The sequence below is a fragment of the Diabrotica virgifera genome, chromosome 9 (assembly GCF_917563875.1).
Source record: "Diabrotica virgifera virgifera chromosome 9, PGI_DIABVI_V3a".
Taxonomy (NCBI): domain Eukaryota; kingdom Metazoa; phylum Arthropoda; class Insecta; order Coleoptera; family Chrysomelidae; genus Diabrotica; species Diabrotica virgifera.
In genome coordinates this window covers 168,770,156-168,783,794 of record NC_065451.1, presented here as the reverse complement: position 1 = coordinate 168,783,794, position 13,639 = coordinate 168,770,156, and the positions used below count along the sequence as shown (strand labels likewise).

Sequence of the window (13,639 nt, the reverse complement as noted above, 5' to 3'; positions counted from 1 at the left end):
ACATTGTAGGGGTGGGCTTAATTGTGCCTGTTATCATACGCATAGCACGGTTTAGTTGGGTGTCGACCAGGTGGGTATGCCTGCTATTTAGCCACACTGGAGCACAGTATTCTGCCACTGGATATATCAGGCCAAGAGCAGAGGATCTTAATGTTGATGCTGTGGACCCCCATGTAGTGCCGCAGAGTTTCTGTATTATATTCTTGCGTGTTTTCAATTTTGCTGCTGTTTTCGTCAGGTGTTCTCTGAATGTGAGCGTTCTGTCTCTAAAGTAACCCCAAGGTATTTCGGGTATTTATTGTGTTTTAGCAGCCTGTTATTAAAATACACTCGCAATTCTCTGTTTTCCAGCTTGTTGTTGAGATAAAAAGCTGATACTTCAGTTTTTGTAGTACTTGGCTGTAGTCTCCATTTCTTAAGGTATTCGCTGCGGATGGATAAGTCATTCGTGAGAGTGATTTCTGTAGTTTCTACTAAAGATTGGTGGCTTGTTGCAAGGGTCCAGTCGTCAGCATATCCAAACTTCCGATATTCGGTTTCAGGCATGTCAGCAATATAGAGGGTGAAAAATAAAGGGGCAAGGACAGAACCCTGTGGAAGACCATTGTTAAGTTTCATCTGTCTACTCGTCTCCTTTCCCATTATAACCTGGAAGCCTCTGTTTGTCAGCATGTTGTCAATGAGGTTAATTATCTTTCTGCAGGGGATAATACGGGCCAGTTTATATATCAATCCCTGTCTCCAAACAGTATCATATGCTGCTGTTAGATTTATAAATACTGTTGCTGTCTTTTGTTTCTTTTGAAAACTAGCTTCTATAAAAGTTGTTAATGACAGCACTTGGTCCGTACAGCTTCGATGAGGGCGGAGGCCAGCTTGTTCAATGGGAACATTTTCTAGTATCCTGTGACTAATTCTGTTGAGGAGAAGCTTTTCTAATAGTTTATATACCATGCTGAGTAGAGGTATGGGGCGGTAGTTTTCTGGCTTATCGTTTGATTTGCCCGGTTTCGGAATTGCAATTATCTTTGTTCGCTTAAGTGAGAAAGGAATGTTACCTGACTTACCTGACTGAAGTATATCATTAAAGAATATTGCAAGCCACTGTTTCGTGTATGCACCACTGTGTATCAAGAACTCTGGATGGATACGATCAAACCCAGGTGTTTTACCTGATTTTATTTCTGTCAGCGCATGTGTGATTTCAGAAATAAGTATTCTTGCTGAATATTCGGAGTTCGTTCTGTTCATTTGTTTTAATGCCCTTAAGTCTCTTTTCACGTTGGTAGTAGGTGTTCGATCTCGTGGAGCTCTGGATTGAGATACTATATGGGAGGCAACCCTGTTAGGAGACATTTTAAACTCTCTGGATTCCAGCTGGTTAGCTCCTCCAATTTTCCGCAACAGGGACCATGCCTGCCGGCTTGATTTTTTGAAGTCAAGGTTTTCGACAGTCTTTACACTTTTCGAAAATAACATAGCTATGGTAAAGGAAAACTATTGCAAGCTATAAAGTATGAAACTTTCATTAGACAAGAATATTCGCTGAGCCCATTAATATTTAATCTGATAATGGATGAAATCATAAAGAAAGTTAAAAAAGAAGAAGATGCAGGATGGGAGAAAAGGAAATAAAGATAATATGCTACGCCGACGATGCCATAATAACAGCCGAAAATGAAGATAACCTACAAAGATTAATTAATTATTAAAGAATTTGAAGACACGACGCTCATATACAACATGGTGATCTCAACTAGGGATCGCGGTTTTTGACAAAACACCGGTTTTCGGTTATACCGTTTTTTTGCTTACGGTTTAACCTGGCGGTTATAACCGACCAAACAAATCGGTTTTTCCATAAACCGGTTTTAGGTTTTTTTTTAATCCAATAGGTTACAATGTTGCATTTACAATGCACTTTAGTTTGTGATACTCCACGCGACTCGATACTCGATATCAATATGATCAAAATTAGTACTATCGAAAGAACATTAATATCAATATAAATAAAACACAATTTTTAATAAAACCATTTTATTCTATTAATTATTATATTTATTTATTATTTTATTATTATTATTATATATTTATTGATTATTATTAAATATAACATAACGTAAGATTAATATATACATATTGCTATAATATACAATTCAACCCAAGACTTATAAACTTTTTAATTTCAACTTATAAAAAATTTCCCAGACTCTTTCAAATAGGATTTAAAAAAAATAATAACAACATACTTAAAAATAAATTTAATAATGCAATTTATCTTTTATTTTTACTACCATCAAAAAAAATTTATCATGTATTTCTTTTAACACGTTTCCATATTTGTATAATAGGTACATTTTAACTCATTTAATACTTCCTGTATGGCTGTATCATTTTGAAAACGTAGGGAAATCCTTGGAGATTCGTATTTGTAATCGATAATTCGATATTCATAATCAGAAAATTATTTTTGGTAATCAGAAAAGGTCATTAACCCGCTTTCAATGTCAAGAGTCAAATGTGAAAAATAGATGATGTTTGCGTCTACTTCAACCAGATCACTTCTTATGAAAATATTATGATTACAAATACCTTTTCAACGAAATATTATATTAAAACTTAATTGTTTCTGGCTGATGTGAGTTTGCACTTTCAGTTTGCTTTTGTATTTATAAAATAAAATTTGAATTATGGTTTTGTTTGTAATAATTACTTAAGAATAATAATTATGATTGGGATCTAAAATAATACCTGACCTAATCCTAATCACCGTAAAAACCTAATAACCGGTTTTTACTTTAAAAAGAAAAAACCTGTTATAACCGGGACAAAAAAACAACTTGTAAAACCGGTTATTGCAAAGTAAAAAACCCGGTTTTAGGTTAAAACCGGTAGGTTTTTCCCATCCCTAATCTCAGCACAGAAAACTAAATTGAAAGTGATACATATCAGCGGAACCGAGACGATGTAAACTGGTCGTAAATAACAATACAATATAGAACCGGTGATGGAAACGGAATACTTGGGAATAAAACTGTCAAGCTACGGAAAAGTGAAAGAATAAGTACAAAACAAGTGAACATGTGGGGAAACATGTGTGTAAGTGGAGAAACAAATACCTTACAACGGAAAGGAAAACCAAGATATATAAGTCACCAATAAGACCGATAATGACGTACACAGCTCAAGAGCAGATACGGCGAAAACAAAATGACTGCTGGAAACAGCAGAAATGAAAGTCTTACGAAAAATAACAAACCAAACTCTAAAAGATAGAGTAAGAAGTGAGAAAATACGAGCGAGATGTAGTATAGAGGAAATAAACATGTGCACCAAAAGAAGAAAAATAGAATGGAATGAACAAATAGAAAGAATGACAGAAAATATAATAGTACGAATAGCAAGAGACAAATCGCCAAATGGAAGAAGATCATTGGAATGACCGAGAAAAAGCTGGTCAGACAACGTCAGTTAAGGCTAAAAACCGTAAAGTACAGTAGAGTCCCGCTAATCCGAACTTCGGTAATCCGAAAATCCGCTTAATCTAAAACAGAATGTGGCAATAAATTTGGGGAAAATAAAAATGCAGTTACTCTAAAATCACTACTTCATATATCTTAAAATGACAGTTAAATATTATTTCAACTACTTAACTGTAATAAATGTTTCAAATTCTGCTTCATTTTTGAAAAAATCAGTTAAATTTCCCTTCTTTAATGAAGAATAATTCCTCTCCCTCGAAGCCATGGTATAGCCGTGGATTACCCGTTGTTCGACATTTTCTTTTCCATCACTTTCATCAAAGTGATTTGAAGGTTCTTCTGTAACCATTTCAAGGATTTGTTGATCATTATCATGGCCATCATCATCAGCTTGCGTCCATTCTTCATGATTATTATTCGCCTCTTTACAGCCAGGAATATGTTGCACAAGGTCCCTTAAGAAATTGGTTTCTTCAGCATCTAGAGCTGGCATTTCTTCATAAGTAAGGCTTGGCCAATTTTTTGTCCAGGATTTTCTTTTGAAGCTTATTTTCCTGAAATGTGAGAAGCACTGCGCCAGGGAAAAATTTCCGCTATTGACTTTAATTTTTGTCTTTAAAAACAGTGTTTTATCGTACGTTTCAGATGAATGGTTTCTTCTATTAAGGGGTTCATCACTAAAGCTCGGATTTATAGGCAACAAAAATTGAAGAAAAAGGCGCCTATATAGGCAAAGCTTTTTTTTAAAAAGGCAGGAATATTAACATTTAGGCAAAATATAGGCAATAAAGGAATATAACTTATTATTTATTGTACAAAGTGAATTAACGTAATATTAACTTAAGGCAGGTATATTTACACATCATAATCATAACATTAGTATAAATAAACTAGTAACTAAATAACTGTTAATTAATAATTAAACATTGTAACCACTTAAAATTTTATCATTAATAGGAACAACTAAATATTTTTCAATATTTTCGGTCTTAAAACTATGTCTTCGATCACTTAAAATTAGTTTGTACATTGAAAATGAACGTTCGATATCGACAGATATAATTGGAGCATATTTCAGAGCGGATAATAAATCTGGCATAATTTGTAATTCCTCGGAAAATGCCCCATTCAAAACTTTAGCAACATTAGTTAAAAACGAAAAACCTTCATTATTGTCGAAAACATATTTCATTTTTTTTTTAAATTAATTGACCGTTACTTCCAGGTGCCGATTTAATTTTCGTCTTTAAATTATCTATTAATTTTACTGACTCACATAAATTTATCTCTTGTTTTTCTAATAAGGTAATTGTGGTAACTATTAATTTATAATTGTCATTGATATAAGCGAGTTCCTGTTTCAATTTGGGATTTTTTAATATTTTTTTTGCTTCTCGAATGGCTTCGGAAATATCATCATCAACTTCTGACATAACTAATTCTATTTCATTGCAGTGTTCAAAGTAAAAAAAGACTGCCAGGTTCCCCACCTTGTAATTACCGGTTTAGGTGGCAAAGGGACACCGGGAAGTCTTTCTTTATATATTTGCACCCTCAACGGAGCCTTTACAAAAACTTTTTTCATAAAATTTATAAAATTATTTACCAACGGAAAAAGATTTCTTATTTCTTCAGCAATTCTATTTACCCCGTGGGCTACACAAGTGCAATGAATTAAATTAGGATAAAAATCTTTAAATTAACAGCAGCTTTTAACATATATGCCGCAGTATCTGAAAGCATTAAAACTATTTTATTCACTGGTATAGGGTTGGGTAAAAAGAGGTTTGTTAAACTATCTTGTATAAATCGACTTATTGTTAAATTTTTTGTTTTTTCCAATTCTTTAATGGCAACTAAATAAGGTTTTCTCGCAAAGTTTTCGTTCAAAATTCCAATCATTAAATTAGCTATATACCTGCTGCATACATCTGTCGTTTCATCCACGATAATATACAAAAAAATGCCCTCTAACTCCCGCTTAATTTTTTAAATACATTCCACATAACATTTTTCCACACTATGTTTTCTCAATGTACTCTCGTCCGGTAAGGATTTATTAAGATATTTTTCGAAAAAGCATTTAAAACTAGGGTTATTAACTTTATATAGAGGAATGTTGGATGCAATCATCATCTGGCATAAATCAAATTTAAATGCGTCTTCCTCCTTTTTTTTGAACTGCTTAAACTATCCCGCAGAGATATTTGGGCTAACTTAGAGGAATTTAATTTTTCCAAATTACGTTTATGAAGTGGGGTTCCACAATGCTGGTCAATAAAATTCTTTTTTCTACTTGAAATCTGAGAATTAAAAAAAAATAATTTGAATTCTAAAACCGCCTTAGAATTTAGTTATGTTTTGGGACGAGAAAAAAATAGAAAAAATAAAACTTACCGATTTGCCGCATGGTTTACAAAATGCTCCATCTCCTTCTAGAGAAAGTTCCGAATAAGGTGCGATCCATAGCCTTAATTTAGATGTCATCTTTTCACACAAATTTCTAAAACGTTTTAAACGTGTTCTTTGCTTTTCGGTATACGCAACAAAACTAAACTAGGATATAGCAATTTGTGACTAAACTCTGATACAGTAACCGACTGTACAACTGATAATAAACTAATACAGCTTAGGGATTTCCAAATAGTTAACCCTCAAGTCTCGATCAGGTACATTTTCCTAGAAATCTGTTATATAAACAAACTATTGATATTTTATTATTGACCCAAAATTTTATTATAGAATGGTTTAGTAATAGAATAATATCATGGGTAGTACCATGAAATTTAAAAAAAATGCACAAATAGGCGGAATTTACGAAAAAATGCAAAAAGTGCAAAAAACAATTATAATAGGCAAAATGGACAAAAAAGGCGTTTTGCCTATAATCCGAGCTTGATTCATCACTTCCTTCTTATTATCATAGGCTTTTATTGCGTTCAAAACGAAAGGGCTGTATGTAATGATAGGCATATTTTTTATGTTATTTTTTATTAAAAGAATGTTTTAAGAAAATCTGTTTAATCCGAAATATTCGGTAATCCGAAATGGGTTCGGTCCCAATTATATGGAATAAGAAGAAGAACAAGAAGCACGAATTGGGCATTTTATTTCATTTCTTTATGTGAAAGAGATACATCTATTGTTGTACATCTAATTAGGGAAGAAGTAGATTACTAGTTGAAGCCTCATTGTATGGTGTCACGGAGAAGTTGTAATTGTTTCGTTTGTTGCTATTCATTCTTCCTTTGTGTATTACTTTATAATTTCTGTGATTTTTGTAAATTATGAAATTATCATTTATAGCTTATCTTAGAAGCTACGATTTTGATTTTTTTTTTTTTTTTATTTAAGAAAGACAAAGTCGCATCCACCCGAAGGTTATTAGCGACATTTCTGTAACATTTGTAACAATATTAAATCAAAAATTGGTAAACATTAATTACAATTTGTAAACAATTAAACCTTAGGAGCAATAATTGGATTCCACGCACTAACACTTTATTTTTGAAATGAACTTTCAGATCGCTAGCGACACTCCGACACTCTTTCTGATACATCATTAGTGATAGCGTTACGCGCACTAGTACTCTGCTTGTTCCTATATCCTTCTATGCCTATGTGAGATGGTATCCACAGGAAGATTCTTCTGAAACTTTCTTGAGCTTCCATTAGTTCGGCCTTGATTCTTTTCTCAATGGGGTGTTTGTGGTATATATTTTGCATAGCTTTGACTATGCTAAGAGAGTCGGAAAGGACTAGACAACAGGGGAGGTTTTTAATATTTACACGTTTGATGGCTTTAAACAAACCAAAGAGCTCTGCAGTATAGATGCTGGAATTTAGAGAAAGATGCTGGAGCATAGCTAGGCGATGGATAAATCCATCAATATTCTTTTGAAGTAGAAACTTAAATCTTAATGTTGACTTAATTGAGATGTGTCACTTTCCCAGTCCGATGCCTCCTCACTACCAAGGTATTTATGAATTTTTTTCCTTAAGGACGTGATTTTGCGTTTTATAGATCTTTCCTTTAAATGGGGGTAAACTTCAATGAGCATCTCGGTTAAGGCTTCTAGGTCTGTGGTATATTCTTTAATCGTGGCTATATGATCTGTTGATCCCGTGATATTCGTTAGGAGCATGTCAAGTTGATCAAAGTTTAGAGGGAAAGGTAGAGGGTGATTTTCTATGAAGTTTTTGGCAGGGTCAAGTAAGAGAGAAAATGAGCATTCAGAAGTGCTTGCTGAACTAATTTTAGCTTTTTTAGATTTTGCTTGGACTTTAGGCGGTGGAAAAATGTTACGTTCTTTTGAAGATGGGTCTGCTTCAGGTGAAATAATTTCATCAAAGTTACGTTTTGGTTGATTGATTATGTGACTGTCCTTATTTAATGCATCTACTTTGTTTGGTATCTCCGGGACATTAGAAATAGACATTTGTTCACACTGAGAAGGGTTTGTATCATTGGGTGCTTGCGAAGATATATTTGTTGCGCTGGATATCGATGCTTCATTGTTTTGGTTAGTGTTTAGTTGAGCTAGTGGTTCGGAGCACTGGGATGCAATGTGACCTGGCTTCTTGCATCTAAAGCAAAATAAACTGTCTTGAGAAATGAATATTCTATATATCGTGTTGTCAAAAACAACAGTAAATGTCTCTGGTAGTGTTAGACTGTGAGGACTGATATAGATTTGTCTTCTAAAACTAAGGATGTGATTGTACTCAGGCATAGAAGCACTAATTTTGAGGAATGTCATGGGGGAGACAGGAACTATGCCGATTTTTTGTAACTCATTGATTAGCAAGTCGTGCGGTATTGAAGGACATACGCCGGAGAGCACAAGTCGTTCCGCTGGTATAACTAACCTTCTCGCTCTGACAATTTCACCTTGTATTTCTATTTGACCATGATTATTCATAAAATCATCCACCATTTGTTTATTGGATAAATACATACATATGCGATTATTAGATAATCTAGAAGAGAAGATTATATTTTTCGGTTGAATTATATTTCCAAGCGGGAGAAGGTAGTCTTGAAGTTTGGTGTTTTCTAAGGCACTAAAGATAATTCCTTGGGACTTTAAAGGAAATTGCACTCCCGACGCTGCCAAAGAGTATGACTGTGGTGCGTTTATTTGACTTTGATGGTCTTGTATTGTAGAACTGTTGTGTGATTCCATGTTTGAATTAATTTCGAAATTTGGATAAACGTTAAGTGAAAAGTAAGTCCGACCCTGTACACCTGCAAAAACAGGTATATGGGTCTTTACTAAAAGCGGTTATTTTGCTGGTAAAACTGGATTTGTTTATTGACAACAATAACAAATAATTGCAATTTGCAGACTTTAATGCTAATTTAACTGGATATTATGTAACGAGTTTGTACACTTACAGTTTATTTCCATATATCACTGAGATTCACAATTTATAACTTATATTAAACTTTGTTAATATTAAAAATATTCGGAGCCCACATTGAATACAACATTATAGTTATCGATGCAGGACCGGTCTCCTACGATTTTGATTGTATTGTCTACTTCTGTGTTTATTATTGAATGAGGCATCTTACGAGTTACTAGGTATAAGAATGACTTGCGAGGATTTCCGCAAGTTGACTCGTCAGAATGATAGGTACTTACAGAATATCTCTAGAGCGATACGCTTTAATTACTATTTTTGCTAATTTTATTTTCTTAATTTTTAATAACTTTTCTCAAAACGAAACAACATTAGTCATTTAAAACTCACATGTAATATACAAACCATATGCCAACAAGGGCCGTTGATTTCGAGAAACCAAAATGTATCCCTTAACAGATTGTATAAAATTAATGTTTTTTCAAGAAAACACTAATGGATTACGATGTCAGATCGCCACACTCTTTATGTCAATTTCTTAAAATACAAAAAGGTTCTCATCTTTTAAAAGGCAGATGTAGTAATTAATGGCCCTTTCTGGCCATTATCGCAAAACCGCAAAATCAGTTGACATAATAGTTGGTGGTCCGAAAGTCAGTATATACACAGTATGCAAACGATGCAGCCACACCCTCGCTCGCGCTAACAAACAACCCTCTTTCGAGATATAAGTAAAACACCGCTTGTTAACAGAAAATAAATAAATATATTACTTGTTGTGTCCACGTCCTTTGTGTGCGTTCGAGAATCTGTTATGTGTTATTTTTATCGACTTTAAAACAAAAAATATTTCAAAAACTTTTTTAACTTTTCAAAGAAACCATATAATTCAGCTCAACCAGGTAACTTTTTCAAAGATTTTTTGAGATTAATTTTTCAATCCACTCAACTATTTATTACATTCAACAGATATTAACATAAATGAATTATTTTTTCATCTATCTTTTCATAGTTGCCTTTTTCTAACTTTTTAGTAATATCTCATAAAATCTCATTCATTGCTGCACAAATCATCATAACTTTATATTACTATAAATTTAATTTCATGTACAGTTAGTTACCTTCACATTTGAATTTAATTCTGAATTATTTATTAATGATTTTATAGTTTGACACTTTTAAATTTTAGCAAAATTTTTACCTATTTACTATTGTTCAGTTTAATTTCAATGTCTCCAACAAATAAAAATTAAAACATTTTCACAATCACACCACAAATAATACACAATTGACCAATTCTGGTTTTAAGAAAATTGCACAACCAATCTTACATCCATCAGTTCTTGAACATCCAGAACAACATCTAATAATCCCAATAAATTTAAAAATATACACTTTAAAAAAATTTAAAAATAACATCACTTTATATATAACTAACAATTTTTGGTTTCACGGTTTAATGTCGTGTTCCCTTACTAATCCCCTCAAGATCCTGCCAATTATTTTGTTTTGTTTGTACATTACAATCAAATCTGTCCCTCTACCATCTCTCCCTTTAGCATAATTTGGAGAAAAAGTATGATATTGAATACTACTATATTCTTCCCTTATACCGGAAAGTAAATGTACATTTTATACTTATACTTGACATACTTTAGTTGCCACTACATTTGAATGCTTGCATGTATGTGAGTGTGAGGGTTGTTAAACCATATTTACGTACATTTTAGCATTTATATGTATGCATGAATATATATACTTTAATATTGGCTTGATCTTTACCCTTCGATTTCAACCAGACCACTTAACTAACTCTGGTTTTTTGTTATTTGTAGCATTTAATTTTACTTTTACCGTGACCTGAAGATGCTGTGAATATTGTAGACAGCGAAACCGGTCGTCAGTTGTAAAATAAATTGTTTGTGAGAACGTCTCTTTTTTCTTTACTACAAATATATTACTGTTCGTTGTTACACTTATTTTTTATTAATTCCGTCAACCACGCCACCGGAATATCTCCATTTTTGTGGTCCTCACAGAGTATGAACCCGATTGTTGTTGAAAACTTCACTGCTTTACGGTGTACCTTTTTTGCGATCATCCGTCAGATCTACTTAGGACCTAAACCTCTACCGATTTTGTCCTTGCATAACAAGAGTTTGATACCCTCAGTTATCACCTGCCCTTTTCATTTAGATGCCTGCCCTTTTATGCAAAATTATGTAAGAACTTAATAATGAGTTCGTAGAATTGGCAGAATGTATGGATACCGAATGTTATGTTTTAATTTACATACAATACTCATATACATTATTTCTTATAAATATTTGATTAATTGATTAAGATAATAAATAAATCGTTTGCCAATTTTTTAACTGTTCTGTATGATTTATTTTGTTAATAATTCATATTATCACGAATTGGGCATTTTATTTCTTTTATTGATGTAAAAGGAATACATCTATTGTATATCTAATGAAGGAAAGAGTAGATTACTAGTTGAAGTTGATGCCTCATTGTGTAGGATCACGAAGAATTTGTAATTGTTTCATTTGTTATTCTTGACTTTTAGTACAGTTATATCTTATCTTAGAAGCAGCGATTTTGATTGTATTGTCTTTTTCTGTGTTTATTATTGAGTGAAGCATCTTGCGAGATACTAGGTATAGAGGAAGGCTAAGATTGACTTGCGAGCATTTCCGCCAGTTGACTCGTCAGAAAGATAGGTATGGTATGTTAAACAGTAAATGGTTAAGTTCAATTAGTTACCACTATAAGCAGCCCGGATTAACCGATAATAGTATAAAAGGCCCGGTTTCAGGTAAAATTTATTTTAGGCTTTATTATGGGAGTACCGTCTAGTCAGTGTTAATTGCAAAAGACCAACTCTGTCTATCTCGGTGGCTTATCGCTCCGGGTGGGTCTTAACAATGGGCCAGGTCAGATAAATTTAATAATATTTACGACCGCACTAATTGAACTCAAACCATTTACTGTTGAACAAACCCTACTTACAGGATATCTCCATTTTTGTGAGCCTCACAGAGTATGAACTCGATTGTTGTTGAAAACTCCACTGCTTCACGGTGTAACTTTTTTAAAATTATTCGTTAGATCTACTTAGGGCCTAAACCGCTACCGATTTTGTCCTTATATTGCAAGCGTATGATCTTCTTCTTCTTTAAGTACCGTGCCCAAATTTTTTTAGGCGTGGGTAGCTTCCATAATAATTTGCCGATATCGTTCTCGATCTTGTGCGGCATGTAACAATTGATCTGCTGATAAGCCAGTCCATTGACGAAGGTTTCGGAGCCATGAATATTTCTTTCGACCAATTCCTCTTTTTCCGTCGATCTTTCCATTGAGTATTAACTGCAGCATCCTGTATCTGCTACCTCTCATTATATGCCCCAGATATTCAAGTTTTCTCTTTTTATCATCTTCATTAAGTCACCTTCGCCTTGACCTACTCTGTTTAAGACTTCTCTGTTTGAAATGCGTTGAACCCAAGATATTCTGAGCATTCTACGATACGACCACATCTCAAAGGCTTCTAATTTGTTCATCATGTTAACCTTCATGATCCAGGTTTCACATCCATATAGTAATACAGGATACACATAACATTTTAGGAACTTGATTCTTAGTTGTAAGTTCGGCTGAGAGTTGCTTAGAATAGATCTAAGTTTCATAAATACTCCTCTTGCAATTTCTATACGAGTTTTAATTTCTTCATCCGGATTTAGTGTCTCGTTTATCCAACATCCTAGGTATTTAAAATGGTTAACTTTTGTTATTGATTCATCACTGACAATTAGTTGCATAGGGCCGACGTCTTGTTTACTAACCAAAAGTAACTTTGTCTTTGTTGCATTTATGTTAAGTCCGTTATTGGAGCATTCTCTAGTGACTCGATCAATAAGGAATTGAAGATCATCGATATTTTCAGCCATGATCGCGATGTCGTCTGCATATCTGATGTTGTTAATAGTTTCTCCCCCGATTCGAACTCCGCATTGTCCTTCCAAGGCTTCATTAAAAATTATTTCTGAGTATACGTTAAACAAAGTTGGGGATAGCACACAACCCTGTCTAACACCAATTTGAATGCAAATTTTGTCTGTTTCTTTGCCGCGTACCAGAATAGAAGCTTCTTGATTCCAATATAGATGTTGTAAAAGTCTCAGATCTTTATCATCTATTCCAATCATTTCTAGATATTCAAACAACCTATTATGTTAAACTCTATCAAACGCCTTCTCAAAATCTATAAAGCAGACGTAAATTGGTTTCTGTACTTCCCATGATCGTTGAAGTAATGTTAACATTGAGAACAAAGCTTCCCTTGTTTCCAATCCTTCTCTGAAACCGAATTGTTTGTTTCCCATTGTCTCTTCACATTTCTGCTTGATTCTATTAACAATTATCTTAAGAAGTAGCTTGATAGAGTGGCTCATGAGACTAATTAGTCTTAAGTCTTTACATGATGATGTATTAGGTTTTTTTGGGAGTGGTATAAATGTAGACTCCAACCATATCTGTGGCCTCATTCCAGTCTCGTATATATGGTTATAAATGTTTGTTAATTGTGAGACATTGTCGTCATCCAGAAGTTTGAGCCAGTCTGATGGTATTTGGTCAGGGCCTGGAGATTTCCCATTTTTGCTCTGTTTGATGGCTTTCTCTACTTCCGCTTTTAAAATACTAGGACCAGTATTCGTATACTTTGTGGTGTTAAGTGGTGGCCTCGTATCCAGGAAGAGCTCTTTTATATAATTAGTCCATTCTTC

The 13,639-nt window shown here is 33.6% G+C and overlaps 1 protein-coding gene across 1 annotated transcript in view; it reads right to left on the bottom strand.

Moving 5' to 3' along the window:
* The window catches only part of LOC126892765 (uncharacterized), a 148,840-nt gene extending 139,860 nt beyond the window's left edge, over window positions 1-8,980 (bottom strand). The window contains exon 1 of the mRNA XM_050662446.1: window positions 8,352-8,980. The gene's annotated coding sequence lies outside the window, so the exon portion shown is untranslated. The remainder of the gene's footprint in view (window positions 1-8,351) is intronic.
* Between the last annotated feature and the right edge of the window lie 4,659 nt (window positions 8,981-13,639).